The following is a 20711-nucleotide window of genomic DNA, read 5'->3' on the forward strand; positions in this document are numbered from 1 at the left end:
AACACAAACTTAGCAGTTTAAAACATCATGTATTCCCCGACAGTGCCGTAGATCAGAAGTCCCACACAGTGTAGCTAGGTTCTCTGCTCAACCTCTCACAAGGATGAAATCAAGTTATCAACCAGGCTAAATTCTTATCTTAGAATTCTGCCTAATTCAATGTGAAATGTATATTGTTAAAGAAAGAAGATAACAATGGCTCTTAAACAAATGCCAAGATACTCAGTCTTACTAGTACAAGAAATTACACTTTTCATCTGTCAAATAGAAAAAGTTTTAAAAATTTGGTAATGCACTTGAATGTCAAGGGTGTATTTCCTACGTTACTCAAAATTACATTAAAATGTTGCATATAGCAATGCATATAAAAAGTATGATAACAGGCAGGTAAAAATATGTGTATGTGAAAGAGATTAGAAGGGAGGGTACAAAAATGCTTATAGTCACATAAAAAAATTTGTGTCACTTTATTTTTCATTAATTTTGAGATTTTTAAGTGAGGTTACTATTTTCTTATATCATTAAAATTATAGTTGAAGAGTAAGTACAGTAACTTTTTCCACCTCTTTCCTCTCGTCTCAGTGTGGATTTCTTTGGGTTCATTTTGTTTGGGATCCATTGAGTCTCAGGCTGGCTAGAGATTTTGATGGCCTTTCCAACCTTCATGATAGTCAAATGCCCTTTCTTTGTTCTTAGTGGTCCCCAGGCATCAAAAGCATGCCAAATCCCATCAGTGCTCCAAGACAAGTGAGACTGAAGCCAGTTCTTCAAGCAGCCTCCAGAAAAGTTATATTATTGGATGCTCTGTACAACTCTTTCCCTCCCCAAGGAGAGGCAGAGATCTGGGGTTCTTTGCCCATTTGCCCTGTGCTGAACTGGGTGGAGGGGCTATGGCAGCTGTTAGTTCAAATTGCCATCTTTGTTCTCATTTGCTCCCAGACAAAAGCAGTATGCCAGGTCCTTTTAGTGCTTAAGGCAGACAAGACAGAAGTCAGTCCTTTCGGCTGTCTCCAGAAAAGTTGGGGTATTGGATGTGTGATCTTCTTTTCCACAGGGAGAAACTGGAAGCTGGTATTTTTCCTCTCCTCACTCTGTGCTGATCTGGGGGGGGAGGGCTATGATAATTGCTAGCCTAAATCACCATCTCTGATCTCAATAGTCTGGAGGTAGCTAGAGTATTCCAGGTCCCATCAGCACTTGGAGACAAGCAATACAGAAGCCAGTCTTCTGGGAAGCCCTCAGAAAAGTTGGGTCATTACATGTCAGGTTCAACTCTTTCCCTCCCCTGGGAGAGGCTACAATCCTGCGGATTTCCTCCTAATCATATAGTGCTGTTCTGGGGGTAGGGATTATAGAGAGAGGGTGTCTCAAATTTCCTTATTGACTTCAGTGTCCCTAGTTTCATGCTTGCCAAGGTTACAGGAGTCTTTGAACAGTTTCTGGATGTCTCACAAGGGGAATTTGTCCACATGTCATGACTGAATTAGTATGTTGGGTAAATGAAGAGCCCAGAGCTTTCTATTCTATCGTCTTACTTACATCACTCAATAATATACTTTTTATTGTTTTTCTTTGTCTCAGAGATTCTTAGCACACAAATTAAGATTTATTTGATGATTGAAGTTGATGATGAATATAAAGCACTCAATGCAGTATGATGATGAATATAAAGCACTAACAGAGGTTAGCCATTTTTACTCTATTTTCATTTTGTGAATAAAAGCACTGAGGCTCAAAGGGGTTAAGTGCAAAATAAGCAACAAAGTCCTCCCTCACGGATAACATTGGACAACCAAACTTCAATAGCTGACTTGGGACAAAAGACAATAGAGACTCTAGGAATAATTTTTATGTTCCCTTAGACTTGTGGCCATTTTACTATTTATTGGTGTTCCTATAAAGGCAAAATAAAGATAAGGTAAAGTAAAAACTAAGTAGTTTATCAGTTAAGTTAGTGCTAGGGCTGATGAGACTTCAAAGGTTTGAGAATTATCTAATGGTATTAGTTATCTATTGCTGCATCACGAATTATCACAAATTTAGCAGCTTAAAAAAACACACATTTATCGTCTCAGAGTTACTGTGGGTCAGGAAATTCAGGCACAGCCTGGTTAAGTTGTCTGTTTCAGGGTCTTTCACAGGCTTCAGTCAAGATATTTGTCCAGGGCTGTGGTCTCATCAGAAGGCTTGAATGAGAAAGGATCCACTTCCAAGGTCACATCCCAGCCTTTTTGGCAAAATCCAGTTTGTCACGAGCAGTTGGACTGTGGACCTCTGTTCCCAGCTGACTATTGGCTAGAAGTGTACCTCAGTTCCTTGCCACAGGTACTTTCCTAACATGGCAGTATGCAAATTGAGAAGGTACTAGAGAGATCCTGCTAGCAAGATGGAAGTCATAATTTTATGCCACCTAATTTCAGAAGTGGCAGCCCATCATCTTTTCCCTGTTCTCAGGGTTAGAAGAAAGTCACTAGGCAAGCCCACATTCATTGGGTAGGGACTGCAAGAGGATGTGAATACCAGGAGGCAAGGATCATTGAGAGACATCTCAGAATCTACCTGCCACACTAGTCAATTTTAAATCATACTGGTAGGAATGAAAGAGCCTAGGTAAACAGAAAGCACTCCTGCTTGGCTCTTTGATATGCTCTTAGAATCTTAATAGATTTCCCTCATGAAATTAGCTTTTACTTATGCAAATATATTCTGAGAATGTAGTATGGCTCTAAAACTTTATGGGTAACAATAAGAAGACAAAAAGAAATAAAAGTTATCTATGACTAGTTAAGTTGTTTAACAGCATAAAATCGGAAGATCCTATTTAATGTTGGTGGGCCCATCTGAATAATGGATAGTGACACACTTAATCCAACATATATGTATTGAGCATACTCTTTTGCATTTAATAGGGGCTAATATCTATTTGGAAAAAAATCAAATAGAATAGATTTAAATGTGTAGATTTCAGTTATCCTTGCTGGTACTCTTCATACTTTAACTTTTACCAAGAGCCATTCTGCCTTCACTTACAAATGTAATGAAAATAATTTGTTCCTTAAAGTAGAAATAAAATTGACTATAAAAAATCAGACTCCATGCTGTTGTTTCTCACTCCAGAAAGAGCTGTGCTTATTATAAACCGTAAAGGGCTGTCTTCTCTCTAATCTGAGGGGATGTTCCAGCCCAGCAAATGGAGAATAAAGCTATATTCAACAGCAGCCAAGGAGTTAAGAAGCTGGGTATGAAATTGTTATTACCAATTGTTATTTCATTACCTGCAATGCATGGTTGGGATCATTTGAAGTAATGCCGGGAAATCCTCTACTAAAACGATCACGAGGTGGGTTGGAAGTTCATGCCTTTTGACCAGGTCCACAGCCCACATCTGCCACAGTGAATTTTAATTAGATATTATTCCAGAGAGGAGTTCCTATGCTAGTGTTAAATCAGAAAAAAAGTAAGTCCACAATGCATTATTCATCATTCTGGCATAAATGAAAATAGAGTGGACTTAGAGTAGGAAACTACTTTTCATCAGGGAGAGGGCTTTTACATAACCAGACTATCAGCCACAAGGTTTAGGCCCAATACTCCAAAAATACATATGATAAAGAAATAAAAATTTTATTTCTAAATTACTATTTCCGTAGTACAAATAAGGCAATGGTTTTCCTTGAACCGTCTATATTTCCAATGCATTGCTTTTATTTTTGGTAAGACTAGGATAATATTAATGAAGCCATTGAGGGTATAGATATAGATCATCTTACCTAAAGTCTTGACTAGTTCCAGTATACATTATATGTCTTTGTGACCTGCCTCATGCTTTGTCTTTAAGTTTCTATTGTGCCTTTCCAGGCAAAATGTAGAGTTATAATTGACCCTGAGCCAAGAATATAATTATTCAGATATGTGGAATTTTTTCTTCTTAGAATTTTATCAGGGAAATACTTTTGCCAGTGAAGATAGAAAGCCATGTATATTTTTAAGACTGTAAGAGAAAAACCAGGAGAATTGGACACTTATTGAGCATCTACTATATGCCAACATTTTTTGACATGCATTCTCTCATTGAATGATCAGTCTTGCAAGTAAGCTTTATCCTCCCAGTTTGATCAATGAGAAAAAGGAAACTGTGGGACCATGGAAAGAAAACTAGCATTTGTTGAGCAAGTGACTAGTAACATGAGGGGCACTTCATATGTCTTAATTCATTTCAACTTTATATACTCTTCCCCATGTTATAGTTACAGAAACTAAGGTTGGGAGATGTTAAATAATTTGCATGATATCATACAACTAGTCATCAATTGGACCTCATGTGCGTCTAATTTCTTGTATTTTTCCCAAGTATATCACAGTATTTCAGCATAAAATCCTTTAAATGTAGCTTCTAGCAGAGGTACTGAAGAATTTAGATGGCTCCCTGCCACCTCAAGAGGAGAAGATTGCTATTTATAAAACTATTGTGTTCCCCAGCAAGGAAGGGCATCTTGGAACATTTCCAGAAGTAAATTTATCCATAATTAAATTAATTAAATTATTAAAAGTAAATATTAGAAGTATCTTCCTTGGCTCAACTGTATGTTCCAAAATAGGACCAGTTACCAAAGCTATTATACTTTCTCTTCTTTCTTTCTTCTTCTTTCTTTCTTTTTTCTAAAATTGTTGAACACTTACTGCTTCACTGTAATTTCTTTTTAACTCATCTATTTCCTGCTCTAGACTAGGAGTTCCTTGAAAGCAGATACCTTGGTATATTCTAGGCCACTAATTCCTGGCACTTAGCAGATGCTCAATAAAAAGTGAAAGGATGAGTGACTGCATACAAAGAAATTAATTAATCAACAAACATATGAAGCAACAGGGTACCAAATCAGACTCATACTTAGTTCTAGCAAACCTCAGAATACTCTAGACTATGGCCCTCACACTGAAGGTGATGTGATGCCCCGAGGCTGCCTCGAGTTGTAGATTTAGCCTGGCAGGTACTCAGCCAGGATTCAGTTTAACTGAGTGTTACCCACCTCTGTCCCACCGCCATTCAAGATGCTCAGATCTTGATCTCCAATAGCTGAAAGAATAAGGTCCCTCTGATTCTGTGATTATCATATATTTCCCCCACTTGTCCTTCATTCCCCTGTTCCAAACATGCATTTTATTTTGCAAAAATGCAAAATGTAGACTTTCTTTCTGCTCACTAGAATTTCTAGAGATAATGTGTAGTGGTTAAGAGCATGAATTTCAAGTCAGACTAAGTAGGTTCAAGCCAGACTACCATGTATTTATTCACATGTGACCTTCGAAAGTCTAAGTTTCAGGTTCTCATGGGTAAATGGAGACAATAGAAGTACGTACCTCAGAGAGTTATTATGGAAATTATTTTAATGATGAACCAAATGTGAGCATGGTTCCTGACACATTATTTTTTAATAATAGAATGAGGCTGAGAAAATATCTTTTCATTTGGCTGTTCAGTTTATAAGGACTTAGGAATTAAAACCAAAAGAGAAGCGAAATTCCCTTTATTCTCCTAAAAATGTACAGTTGATCCTTGAACAACATGTGGGTTAGGGGTGCTGACCCTCTGCACAGTTGCAAATCCGCATATAACTTACGGTCAGCGCTTCGCATCCACGATTCCTCCATACCTGCAGTTTTGCACCATAGATTCAACCAACTGCAGATCATGTAATACTATAGTATTTACTATTGAAAACACCCACGTACAAGTGGACCCACGCAGTTCAAACCTGTGTTGTTCAAGGGTCAACTTTGTTAATTGAATAGTCTAGTTGCAAGGACAAGAATATCTACGGTTTGGCCCAGCTTCAGATCTTGTGCCCATTCTGGCAATGAGGGTGAGAGGTTCTGGTCATTGGCCTGGGTCATATGACCTCCTTAAGGGCTGAGATGGATGAGGGGGTAAGAAAGGGAGTACTGCCTTACCCAAACCACATGGACTGAGAGTGAAAGAGGAGATAAAGGAAAATCAAGGTGCTGCTACCAGAAACAACTTTAAAAGGACTAAACCAACCATGGATGACCAACGTAGGATGATATTACTAGCCAAGAGAAATGAAAGCATCTCTGAATGCTTGCTTGCTCCTAAATTAAAATGTGGAGATATAAAAGAGAAATAGGCAAATTCAAGGCCTATTCTGATTTAATTGGAACCACAAAGGAATTTTTTGCTCAAGAGGCCACGAAGTTGAGTCTAAGCATTGCAAGTGAAATGAACATAAGTAGATATCCAAGTAAGTTAATCAGGGATTTCTTTAATAGCCAATTTGGCTAAGAGAATTTCTTTATAAAGATTCTTTCTACCCCTCTCATAAATTACTTAGATGCTTACTTTAAACTTTCCACTTTGCCTACAGAAACACAGCCTGGAAAGGCATAGCTCCCCAAATTTAAACTATTCATGTACCCATAGGGGAATTATGCAATAAAAGACAGAAGATATGCAAATAAAAGATCAATTTTCCTATGCCTGTCTGTCTTGTTATATTTAAATAAAATCTAATGTATTCTCTTGTCTCAGGAAAGAATAAGCAAGAATAACAAAATTCAGAAAGACGTAAATTGCTAATACTTCCTAATGTAGCTTTGTTCCAGAAACTTTTGTAAAAGTCCTACTGATGGCAAGCTTCAAATATTATTTAAATCAGGACATTTTGCCCTAAAGTTATTTACCCGTGAGTGTGTATGTGTGTGTGTATATGTGTGTTTGAATGTATATGTATTTATGTTTCCCTTTCTCTCTTCCCTCACATTTCTCTTCATAAGAAATTTCCTCTCTCTATAGTCATCTACCACTCAAGTCATGAAACATAGAGGAATGAACACAATACTTGGATGATGTAACTTTGTTTCTTAAGTAGAATGTCAGATATACCAGCAGTTGTTCAAAATATTCACACATACACAAAAAAATGAGCAAATGTAGAAGGTAATTATGGAAGTCACAGAAAATCTCTTTTCTCTTATCTTTTTGTTTTTAAATGAAACGTACATTTTTAGGTCATGAATCAAAATAAAATTGTGCAAAAATCTTGGGAAGACCATTAAAAAGGACATGAGATATGAAAATCTCCAGTTATAACTAATGAACACAATTAAGTAAATGGTCTTCCAGTTTCTCAATCGCTAAGCCAAGCACTGTGTTCCAGGATTTAAAATGAATAAGAAAACCATAGAAACTGACGCTTAGCCACACATGCAAAGAAATCTCACTTAATTCTATTGTGTTCTTAAAACATGGATATTTGAGAGGTCAGGTTCTCATGGGTAAATGGGGACAATAGAAGTACCTACCTCAGAGAGTTATTATGGAAATTATTTTAATGATGAACCAAATGTGAGCATGATTCCTGACACATTATTTTTTAATAATAGAATGAGGCTGAAAAAATATCCTTTTTCAGATAAGTACACTGAAACATAGCTTTTATTTATGACGACTAGAACTAAATAAACTCTGGAGGAGTACAAGACAAGAAAAGAAAACCTGGATCCAATTAGAGATGTTCCCATTTCTGGGTTAGGCCTGTTTTCCCTGGAGGTTCTACAAACCTACAGTCAACATTAATTCCAAAATGTATCAAGTCAAACAATGTATTATTAAATGAAAATATCACTGGATATTGCAGACTGTCTTTGGAAAAATGTTTTATGAAAACACACCTTAATCATTTAACTTGGCTAAGTCCATTATTAAACAAAAATGTATCTATATCTTTCAACAAATCTTGACTCAATTTGGTAGCATTAAGCTCATGTTGACAGCTTTCTTCCTAGTTGTAAAAAAAAATACTATCACTATGAGCTTACTCTCTTACAAAAGCTTTTATCATTGGATTGTAAGTGGCCAGCTTCCTTAAAGCCCCATCTTATTCCTTTCTTATAGTCTCATTTAATATAATGTATATAATATTATAGTATTATCTAAATATAAATGCTTAATTATACCATTATGGAATAGAATAACAATAGGGTTGAAAAAGTGTTCCCTCTGAGATTTAATTCAGGGTCATGGATTAGACATTGCACTCTTAATAACTCCCCATTCACCAGTATCACATTCTCAAAGCCTATTCCTTGTAAATCTACCTCAGTTATCACCTTCTCTGAAAAGACTTCCATGACCATACTCTTTACCACTAGAAAGATAAAGCTATTAAAAAAAAAAATACCTCCAGTATTTTGTGCAATGAGATAAAGTGCCAATGAACATGTAATCGGGTAATCACTCTCTCGTGCATGCCACCCTGTACAAACTCTTATGATTATACTTCTCACATTGTACTATAGTTGTTTGTTTAATGCCAGTCTTTAGAATGAAACTCTGACTTACTTTGATCTGAATCCATGTTGTATTCATTTTTTTAACATCTTTATTGGAGTATAATTGCTTTACAATGGTGTGTTAGTTTCTGCTTTATAACAAAGTGAATCAGTTATACATGCACATATGTTCCCATATCTCTTCCCTCTTGCATCTCCCTCCCTCCCACCCTCCCTATCCCACCCCTCTAGGTGGTCACAAAGCACCGAGCTGATCTCCCTGTGCTATACGGCTGCTTCCCACTAGCTATCTATTTTACGTTTGGTAGTGTATATATGTCCATGCCACTCTCTCACTTTGTCACAGCTTACCCTTCCCCCTCCCCATATCCTCAAGTCCATTCTCTAGTAGGTCAGTGGCAGGTGCTGCCTTAACCTGGCTGTCTTTACTGAGCCAGGGCACTTGTCTCCCAGTTGCTGTGAGTCTTGGCTGCTAATGGCCCATAGGTACCTTTCTCCAGAGCATTGTCTTTGGCTAATAGGAACCCAGAAATGCCTACGAGGAGAGCCCTCATTAAATGACTGGATGATTCAAGGGTACACAGTCTCTTTTTTTTTTTTTTTTTTATAAATTTATTTATTTATTTATTTTTGGCTGTGTTGGGTCTTCGTTTCTGTGCGAGGGCTTTCTCTAGTTGCGGCGAGCGGGGGGCCACTCTTCATCGCGGTGCGCGGGCCTCTCACTATCACGGCCTCTCTTGTTGCGGAGCACAGGCTCCAGACGCACAGGCTCAGTAGTTGTGGCTCACGGGCCCAGTTGCTCCGCGACATGTGGGATCTTCCCAGACCAGGGCTCGAACCCGTGTCCCCTGCATTGGCAGGCGGATTCTCAACCACTGCACCACCAGGGAAGCCCGGGTACACAGTCTCTTGACCCAAGGTTGGACAAGTCTGTAATGTTCTTCATACTCTAGAGCTCCCCTGGAGATCAGGCTGAGACTAGAAGGTAATTATGGAGGTCACAGAAAATCTCTTTTCTTTTCTCCTTTTGTTTTTAAATGAAGCATGCATTTTTAGGTTATGAATTGAAAGAAAATTGTATGACTATTCACAATAGCCAAAACATGGAAACAACCTAAATTCCATTAGCAGATGAATGGATAAAGGAGATGTGGTGCATATATACAATGGAATACTACTTAGCCACAAAAAAAAGAATGAAATAATGCCATTTGCATCAACATGGATGCAGCTAGAGATTATCATACTAAATGAAGCAAGTCAGAAAGAGAAAGACAAATACCATATGATATCACTTATATGTGGAATCTAAAATATGACATAAATGAACCTATCTATGGAACAGAAACAGAATCAGGGACATAGAGAATAGACTGCTGGTTGCCAAGCATGGAAGGGGGTGGAAGAGGGTTGGATTGGGAGTTTGGGATTAGCAGATGCAAACTGGTATATATAGAATGGACAAACAACAAAGTCCTACTATATAGCACAGGGAAGTATATTCAATATTCTGTGATAAACCATAATAGAAAAGAATATGAAAAAGGATATATATATATATATATATATATATATATATATATATATATATATGTATGTGTGTATATATATATATATATATATATATATATATATATATCTGAGTCACTTTGCTCTACAGCAGTACTTAATACAACATTGTAATTCAACTACTGTATGCTTCAATAAAAAATAAATTAAAAAAAGAAAATTGTGCAGAAATCTTTGCAACACCATTAAAAAGGATATGGAATATGAAAATCTCCAGTAATAAATAATGAACACAATTAAATAAATGATCTGCCAGTTTCACAATCTCTAAGCCAAGCAGCTAAGTACCCACATCTCTGCTTAGCTTCTTCCCGTCTCCTAATCTGCTTCCCTCACTTCCTTCCAGGTTTCTCCTAGAAACACTTCATCAGTAAATCACTTGCAAAAAGACCCCCGTCTCAGACTGTGCTTTTAGGAAATCTGACCTAAGACATAGCTCTAAGTGCACTGATTTCTATGATAAATTGACTTTTTCTCCTATTAAACTCATTACAGAAACAGAAATTATGACATTTGGCTCTTCATATCCAGTACTTAACTCAATGCGTGATGGATAATAAATACTTGAAAAGAAAAGTTTGTAAATTTGAATTAATATATGAGTATATTTACCTCACTCCTTATTCTCATCTTGTACTGAATAGATAAGTCCTAGGAAAAGAAAGAGATGGGCCTAAGGATTATCATTGCCATTATCATTTAATACCAATGTTTCTCTAAGACCAAATGAATATGAATTGTTGGTAGAAACGGTAAACTCTGAAGTAAGGGGGGATAAAGAAGCCCCTCCCCCAAATTCTATCCCTACAGTAATGCAGATAAACAGTGGGACCTCATCAACTGAATAGATTCATTAATGGTAGCTAATAACATATATCAAAACAAAATTTTCTTTTATTTTTCAGCTTCCTCTGAGAATATTTTCCATTTCTCACTTTCATCCTACTCCCATATTAATTCAGCATTAAACTGGTAAATTTCAAGCCAATTCTAGAGACTAAAGATGGGGCATTTTTCATCTGTAGCACAGCATATCACCAGGGATTAAAACAAATGTGGTGCTCCAGTCTCTGCTGTATCCCTTGCAAATGATCCTTATTTCACTTCACTAAGGAAGTTAAGATTCCACCAAATGAATCAACAAGTCCATCTAGAAGGACAAGAACTCCCACATTAATCAAAAGCGTGTGAATACATCTAAATTAATCTGAAGGCACAAGCTTCTTGATCCATGTTTCTGCTCCAGCCTCCGTCTTACTAACAAAGTAGCAGGATTTCCATGGGTAGAAAATGGAATGATCCTCTCAATATTCTACTTTTAATTCCTGTTACTAACTGATCATCTCAAATTTTGGTCAAGACAGCATAAAAATAATTGACTCTTCACAAACACATTTTGTTTGGAGGTAGCAAGAGCCTTCTGTTGAGAAAAGGCTCATTGGGTTTCTATTACTCAAACTTGTGTCAAATAGGCAAGATCCGCCTCTCAACACAACAACCCAAAATTACTCAAATGCTGTGTCTAAGTGGATTAACTGTTCAGGAACATGTGTGTTTGTTCAACTCCTCTGGGAACCTCCAGCCATCAGCTGCCTCTCAATTACAGAGTTATGACCCAAACATATGAGGCAGGGAGGGAGCAGGGACAGGAATTCTAGAGAAAATTTCCCTTTAATGTTGAATCAGTTGCCATTAAACCCAAGTAAGGTGCTGGATATGTTAGGTGTGTTATCTCATCTACTCTTTACAATAACCATGATGGAATTGTATTTTATCTTCATTTTACAAGTGATAAAACTTGTTTTTTTCAGATATTAAGTAGCTTTTACAAAAGTCACGTAGCTACTAAGTAATAGAGCTAGAATCTAAACAAAGGACTTTTCTGTACCAAAGCCCATCGTCTTTTGACTACATCACTCTGTGTCGGGTTAGCTAGTATACACTAAGGGTCTAGTGCTGAGCTCTTAAATCTTGGCATCTCTGTGACTTGGGAACTAAAAGGGAAGTTTCTGTGGACACTCCCTTTCTTAATGACACCACTAGTTATAATCCCATCACTCTTCTGTTATATTACTTACTAACTAACAACTGATAAAAGATTTGTTGTAAGAAGCGATTGTCTATGCTGAATAAGAGTGGGTACAGTCTTCTTTAAGGTTATCAGATGAGTTAGTCAAAGGCAGTAGATGCTTTGAGGGCATGCTAAAGCTTTGGAGTACGTTAGCAAATGAAGACATTCTTGGATTAAGCAAAATATTGGGTACCCTCAATGTTACGGACAAATGTCCATGGCACACTTAGGCATGTTCATAGCTCCATGGCTTCCCAATCCCTGGGGGAAGTTTCAAAATTATTGTCCAGTCTTCTGAGTCAGGAAGAAAGGGAATGAGGCTGGATTCTACTCTACAGGGAGGTGGAGGGGAAAATGCATTGCTGTCTTCTGTTTCCTTTGTGAAGTGATGTACAGAGTTACCTACTAAGAGTGAAGGATATGAGACAAAGATGGGGAGACTTAGAGCTGTAAAGGCTAAATGGGTTTGGATTCACTATCTTGGGGAATGGGAGAAAAGACTGAAGGTGGCAAGGTTACTACAATGCAAGGTCCAAGAGGTCAGGAATTTTTCTCCCTTGTATCTCCTAAGTGTTTGCACATAGTAGGTACTCAATAAATATTTGTGGAATGAGCAATCTCAGAATAAATTCTTGCATTCATTTTATAAATGGCAGCATTCACAGTACAATTTTGGAAATAAATTCTATTAACAGTATTTCAATGAAATTGCTAGCATCTCAAGCCATATCATCTATCTCTCGTGTTCTTCATGATGCCAACCAAAGAGTCTTTGTGCAGTCGAGATCTGGACAAAATGACTGTCAAGGGTGAATGAGAGGTGTAAAGATTAGCCTGAAGATTACTTGTATATGATGGGTCCAGGTTTTGCCTTGGTGATGGTGAAGTGGTTTGTGAGTGTTGTAAGATGATTATATGTAGACGAGTCTGAGGTCCTTTGGGAACACTGCTGCCCACAGCCTCTTCCTTACCTCTCCTGTCTACAAGCGCCGGCCTGCCCTTTACTTACCACCTCTGAGCACCAGAGTTTCCCAGATGCTACATCTGAATTCTTCCTTTTCCCCTTGTTCCAGAGTTTCTTGGTGCTCCCTCTGTCTTTTCTCCTCCTCCAAGAGGAGCTTCTGACAGGACTACAGAGGATTGGCCCATCCTCCTGCCAACAGCTGCCCATCAATTTTGGTGCTCTGTTTTGCAAGAAGTTCTAAACTTCTATAGGAAGTTACAGTACTCTCTTGGCCTAGAGATGTTGCATCATGATGGTTTTAGGTCTTGGGCTCTACATCCTCCTTGGTACCCCGTCTCATCAACTTTTCATGACCTCTGCTCCCTTAATTCACCAGTTCCTGTGTGTGTTCAGCTTCTATCATGTAGAAGTAGAAAGAAGGGGGGGACAGCAGTGTGGTGTATTAGTCAAGTTTAAGCTTTCAAACTGTATTTGCAAATACAGCGCTTTTTAATCTCCATACAAAAGTCAAGTTTAAAGCAAAGACTTATTAAATCTGTATAAAATATACAAATGAGTAAATTATTGCTAATGGCATGACTTTCCATGTTCTTCTTCAAAGCTGGACCAGGAAAAATTACTTTCATTCTAAACAGTAAATTCATTTTTTCAATATCCAGGATACCTCACTAATCCATTTCAGGTTTTCAGTATAATACAGATCTGCCCACATTTGTAAAACAAAGACTTAGCTGCAAGAGAAATGAGGAAAAAAGCAAGGACTACATTTCCAAGTAACATGGAAAAAACATTAAATCAGAATTCATTTTAAACAAGTTTCTGCTAGACAGTGTGGGTTGAGTGTGATTACTAGTTCTGGGAACCCATTATGAAACAAATAAAAGTTAAACATTGCACTGGAAAATTGATACAGTGAGTTGAATTCATTTATCTATTGAACAGCAAATAAAGCTCAGTTTTGGCAAGGAGAGTTAGGATATCTGGGGAGACGATTTTATCACAAGGATGTAGGTAAGAACAAGTTAGGTTAAGAAAACTAAGAGGTACAGAGATGGAACTTTACACAAACATTCAGAAAGTGGTGGATTTATGGTATGTCAGTTTAGCTCAAGTGGAACTAAGTGTCTCAAAATTGCCTTCTCTGCATAGTTCCTGGTTATCATGAAGTATCAGCCACATTCTTTTTGTCTTCAGAAGGTCAAAGTAGGCAATGAGGCTCCTTGCAGTCTATACACATTGTTGCTTGTTGCTCACTCAGCGTCTTGGGGTAAAATCCCCTCCTATAGTTCCTGCAGCTCCTGCCAGATCCTCATTTGGTTTCTCTGGCTCCTGTGCTAGGTGCAAATTTAGCTCCATGTTGAAGGGCACTAGCTTCCCCTGCAGGATACCCCACCATCAATGTTGCTCATGTAAAGACCACCATGTTGACATGCAGGAGAATGTCACAGATTTTAGCCTGTCTTCATGGGCCCCAGTCAGCTTCCCAGGTTCCCACCTGTGCTCACTTCCCTCACTTCACATCCATCTTCCTTTTTAACTGCCCACCCTGAGGATTTCTGCTCCACCATCAGACCTGGAAGAAATCGCCTCACCTCATGGTTTAACCATGTCCCACAACTGTGCAAGGGGCCAAGCTACCATAATAAACCCCTTACTGAGATATTAGTATATATTTCAGAGAGGCTGTGCTTCTCTGATCAAACCCTGGCTGAAATACAGGGTGGAGTTATTTGAGTGGGGAAAAACAGGGGAACATAATTAGATAAAGCATCTTTCATTTCTCAAAAGAAAGACGATGCCTTTCACTAAGCTACTGTCACTGCTAAGTTCTCTGTGAAGCTCAACAAAAGTTAAATCTTTTCTATTTAAGACCTCCAGCTGTGTCCTGAGGATAAAACAATTTACTAGCAAACTATTTTCTTGATGTTCAATATGTTCATATAACCTTATCCATGTTATTGAAGTTACTAGTCACACACTTTTAAGGCATACACAATAGCTGTATATTTATGTATATATTTTGTATGTTTTTATATTTATGGATAACATTTCAAATATATTCAGTGTTTGACATTAAGTGATATCACCATTCTTAGTAGCTGGTGTTCAATACTTAAGATTTTGCTTTGTATACCACTTTTGATGTGTATTTTTACCTATGACCTGATTTTTTTTCTCAAAATTCTGAGAAGTCAGAAAAGAGCCAGTAAGTAGTTGTGATTTGATATATAAGGAGAGAACAAAAACCACTCTATAACTAGATCTTGCTTTATTTGTCTCAAACCTTCAGCTGATGCCCCAGAATTATTAATTGAAAAACTGTCTTCTTATTCATTCCATAAGTACTGAGGGCCCAATAAAGGCCAGACACAACATTAAGGATTAGGGTTAATGAATAATACATGGAATCTATCCACAATGACGTGATATTTCTAGTACAAGAGACAACCATGTAAAGTAAAATTTCAGCATGACACAGTACTACTATAATGTGAGAATGTACAAGGAAAGCAGAGATCAACTCAGCTAGGAGAATGAGGAAAGAAGCCTTCGCAAAGGAAGTGCTGCTTGAGTTAACACTTGAAGGACAAGAAAGGTTTTTTCAACGTGAAAGTCTTACAGTCAGAGTTAACAGCATATGCAGAAAGTATATGCACACAGTAGAGTTACTCTTTTGGAATTATAATAGCTCAGTGTATTGGAATATAGAGAATGGGCAGTGAAGCTTGTGAAGAAGGCATAACTCAGTTCAGTAAAGGCTTTTGGGGTCATGCTAAGGAATTTGGGCAATGGAAGTCATTAAAATGTTTAAACTGGGAAAGAGTATGATTAAATTTGCAGGTCTGACACTTGGAAGAAGTGGAGTGGCTTCTGGTTGCTCATCCTTAGTCTTCTAGTGGTGGGATCCTGAGCTAGCTCAGACCACCAGGACCCCGCCCTCTCTGTTCCTCCCTTCCCGGAAGTCAGGACCCTGCTGATTGGCCTTCCATCTATTGGACCCTCCATTAAATGGATATATTGCTCTACTGTCTATTAGGTTCTGTATCTTACAGGCCCTGCCAGATATTTGGGTCACAGCCTGCTTCCCCACGTCCTCCCCAAAATGTCACATATACTAATGGTTGGGCCTCCATTATTGCCTGTGCTGTCCTGGTGGATCTTTTTCATTTCTGAATACCAGCCATTCTCCATTTGTCCCATCCCAGCCCCTCAAAGTCCAAATCATGGCATCTTGGGTTAGGCAGACGTTTTCCTCCACTTACTTTGGATTCTTAGTAATCAGTTCTATCAGATAATCTTAACCTTGGCTAATTTCATACGTATGTAAATTGGCAGTAGTTAACTCCTTATTCTGAATAGAGTACTCGCCTTGTGACTTGGATCCAGGACATGACAATGAGAATAATAAAGAAATCATATCCAATTAAAGCTACATTTTATTACCCCATATATCAACTATTGTTGATTCTTTAAACTTAGAAAACCTTTTGCTGACTACTATCTTGTGACTCTAAGTTCTTCCTTAAAAGTGAATAAAGCCATAATCATATCAATGAAAAAACTACAATAATCTTTAGAACCAGAAAATATATGTGTATTATGCAGTAAGAAAAGTAAGAGGTCACCAGAACCAAATGACAAAAATTCAGTGTCTGACAGCTGGAAGAAGCTAAAACAATGATAAAAAATATTCATCTCTTGAGAATAAAACTTTTCTCCTAGTGAACTAATTACAGTATACTCAATACCTCTGAAAGATGTTACATTTTTAATATGTTAAAATGAATAAAATACAAAATAGCAAGAATCTAACACTAGACCACAAAACTTCCAAGTATCATCTAATCACCAGGGAGGAAGTATGATATTTTAATGAAAAAAAATCCCCAACGTATATTACCTAGAATTTTCATTTCAGCAATTGTCCCTTCAATATTGAGACCCTTTGTCTGTTCCAGAGGGGTAATGAAAGGTAGGATTTTACCTGAAATCCCCTCAAGTTTCCAGTACTCTTGGTCACTCCTTCCTCAAAATTCTTCCTGTTGCTTATCAGTGACACTTCCTCACAGTCTCAATGTAAGTCTGAACAAAAGGAGCCATTTCCCAATGGTTGTAAAAATGAATGAAACATGAAAGGAAATTATACTTTATACAGTAGTAAAGGCACAGAATTTTAGTGACTTTTAAGGTTGATTTCCCATCTTTTACAAATGAGTTAACTGAAAATTAGAGAAGTTAAGTTGTGTTAATTAGGATCAAAAGTGAGTCCAGATTTATGGGGGCATTAAACTTACACAATTTGGAGAGTCATCTTTTAAAAAATTAACGTGACATTACAAATACAAAATTACATCCAGGACTTTGAACGTGGCTCATGAAAGTTGGGGGTTAATATTCCAAACACAACTGCGAGATAAAAATCCAACTTAAAAAGGCAAAAGCCACGTAAGGGTTGAACAGCCCAGTCTCTGGAAGTGCAGGGAAGCAGAGAGGCCTTGGGGACAACTGGAGCCAGAGACATGAACTTCACCAGGATTGTTTCTGCCACTGTTCCTTTCTGCACGTTGGCTTTATTCCCTCTCACTGTAGACTGGCAGTCTTCAGAAGCAGGAAAACATGGCTACTGATAGTTAAGTTATGCATCATAGAGCTTCAACCACCTCTGAGATGCTCTCTCTGGGCCAAGCCAAATCCTAGGGAAGGACCTTAATTGGTGCAGTTGGGTCCAAGTCAACTGTTGTCAGAGGAGAAGAGTCATAAAAACATGGGGGCAACCACTGACACATGGTCGGCACAGGAAAGTATCTGAGCCAGTGAGAATGTGGAAAGGCAAAACAACCACTCCATAAATGATGTACTCAACGCTGAACAGCTAGCAAGAGGTATATTAAGGATCATAATATAAAGGTCCATTTCCAGTGTTTTTTCTCTAATTCGTTATAGCAGATATTAAATTGAATTTTCCTGGCTCAGAAATTTGTTTTATTGTCAGAAAATTATCCGAATACCAAAACAAAACCAAATACAAAAATAACCTTAGTTTTTTCACTCAAAAGCCACTTAAAGTTCTTCTGAATGATCATTGTATCTGTCAATTCTCATTAGAGATTTATTAATAGAAAATACAGGACATTTGGGTAAGCCATGTGTTATGTATTAACTCATACTAGAAACTGTCTTCTTTTTTCTTACTGCTATTCTGATTTGATTTGTTTACTTTTCTTTTGCCTCTTTATCATAGATATAGGATGCATGAAAAAGTGCTAGTTGGTTGTGCCCTGAGATAAATGAAATATTATTGTACAGTGCTTTGAAATGTAAATAGCATCAGTACAAGCTATCACTTATTAAAGCCACATTTTTAGAACAAATAACATCTTGCTAAACATTTCAGACCAAAAAGTACCTGTATAAGGAAGTCGCTATTGATCTGCATTTCCTAGTTAAGTTTTCTCTATCGATTTATATTTCTTTGCCCTAAACCAAGTGCTTCAATAGTTGGAAAAATTAAAATGAGGGGAATTTTGACAAAATACATCACAATAGAAAGAAAACCCTGGCCTTTCTTTTTCCTCCCTCAACTCCGTTTTAGCAGCACCTTTTCATTTTACCTTAATTCTTAAATTCATAAATTCCCATTGTTCTCGATTAGCTCTGGGAATTCCTCCCCGCTTGGATATATGACATAAGTTGAAGGCATTGATGGAAAGGATTTACACAGTGCCTAAACTATACCACTTTACTTGAGATGAGAAAAGATGGAGCTTGGCAAATAATTAATGGATTTCAGTTTTCAGTTCTCTCCTACCAGGAAGGCTTTCTCTGGGTTAGGCTCAGCCTCATGGCCTGTTAGGGTATGGCCAAGGCTGCATTTGTTTCACTATGCTAGGTTAGAGCAGAAAATATCCCAATTCAGAAGTGGATTTTGGGAGCACAAAGGTAGAAAAATAAAATGAAGGGTTGCTGGCACCACACTAAAATGAAGGCATATGAACCATCTTCTAAACGAGTAAGAGAAGAAAATCTGTCAGTACTCATATTTGATTTCCTTCACGTGAATAAAATCCTGCCAAGCAGGCTCATGGCATGGGGTTCCCTACATGGAAGCACACAAGACGGGATACATGAGGAGAATGGATGACAATGTACACATATTAAATCTTTCAATCCATCGCAACTATATAATGTTGTATATTATTATTTTCTCATTTTACAGAAAGAGCAATCAAGGCCAAGATTATAAAACTTGCTTATGGTCATATCTAGTAACAGGCAGGAGGGAAATTTAAACCCTGGATTCCAGGCTCTAATATCCATTTGCTAAAACACCCAGCTCTACTGTCTCACTGCCATTTTAACCCCAGTTTTTTGATGCCATGGGCCTCTGGGTTCCATTTTTATGAATGCAGACATTTTATTCAGAATTATAACAGCACTGAAAAATTTTTGTCAAGCAAGCACTCTGCAGAGTATAAATATCATTAGGCCAATTTAATTTACTATTGCAGTTTAATTTATTTTGAATTTTCTATTCAACACAGTTAAAACATTTTAATGTTTACTTTACTGAAATTATATTCATCAAGATCATTTTTCTGTAAACCATAGGCTGAACATCTGATTTATTGGTCAGTCATTTTGTCCATATCAAATGTAACTGATTATAGCTTCTACCCGTAGGACTTTTCTTTTACGGTTATTATAATGGGGTTTCAACAGACCTGCATTTAATTTACATGAATTCAGTCAGCTTAGCCAAAAATTAAAATATATCTAAGAGTTTCAGTGATTTCTCAAATCCACCTGCAAGGGATTTCCAAACATTAAAAGTTTTTATACATGATGAGGATAGAATTGAGAAGTGATTCCTCCAAGAAGAAATTAAGGAATTAACGTGGGGTGTGGGCAAGGAGAATGCTGATGAGAAACAGGTTATCAACATGATCTCAAAATATCTCCCTACTGATTATAATTTACAAAAAGTACAATTGACTATGCAGTGGACAAACAAAACAATATCTTAACCAAGTGATGGAAATTAACATTGGGAATAAAGGGCAACCAGACATGATGTGCCTACACATATGATATCCTAAGAAGCACATGACATCACTTATTTAGCAATCACGCCAAAAGAGTACATGCCCAGAATCATATTATGAGGAAATACTAGGCAAACCAAGTTGAAGGACAGTCGGCAAAATAACTGGCCTGTAATCTTCAAAACTATCAAGGTCAGGAATGGCTAAAAGAAAGGCTAAGGAACCACCCCAAATTAAATAAGACCAAAAAAATGCGACAGCTAAGTTCAATACACAGTCCTGGGCTAGATTCTGTACTGGGAAAAAAAATTGCTTTGACTGATATTGAGATAACTGATGAAACTGTAAACACACTGTACATTTTATAAAATCAGTGTAGCAATAAGAAATTTCCTGAATTTGATAACTAGACTGTGGTTATGTAAAAAAAACACCTTTGCACCATTGTAAAGCAATTATACTCCAATAAAGATGTTTAAAAAAAAAAAAAAAAACCACCCTTGTTCTTGGGAAATACACACTGAAGTACTGAGTGATAAAAAATCATGATGGATGCAATCTTCTCTCAGATGGTTCAGCAAAAAGCTGTGTGTGTGTGTGTGTAGCACAGAGAATAAAAAAGCCAATGTGGCAAAATATTCAAAATTAGTAAATCTGTGTAAAGGCTATATAGTTGTTCTTTGTAATTTCAAAAAATTTTTCCTTAAATTGGAAATTATTTCAAAGTAAAGTTTTTCTTTTTTTTTTTAAAGAGCTA

Source organism: Eschrichtius robustus, chromosome 17 (genome assembly GCF_028021215.1).
Source record: "Eschrichtius robustus isolate mEscRob2 chromosome 17, mEscRob2.pri, whole genome shotgun sequence".
NCBI lineage: Eukaryota > Metazoa > Chordata > Mammalia > Artiodactyla > Eschrichtiidae > Eschrichtius > Eschrichtius robustus.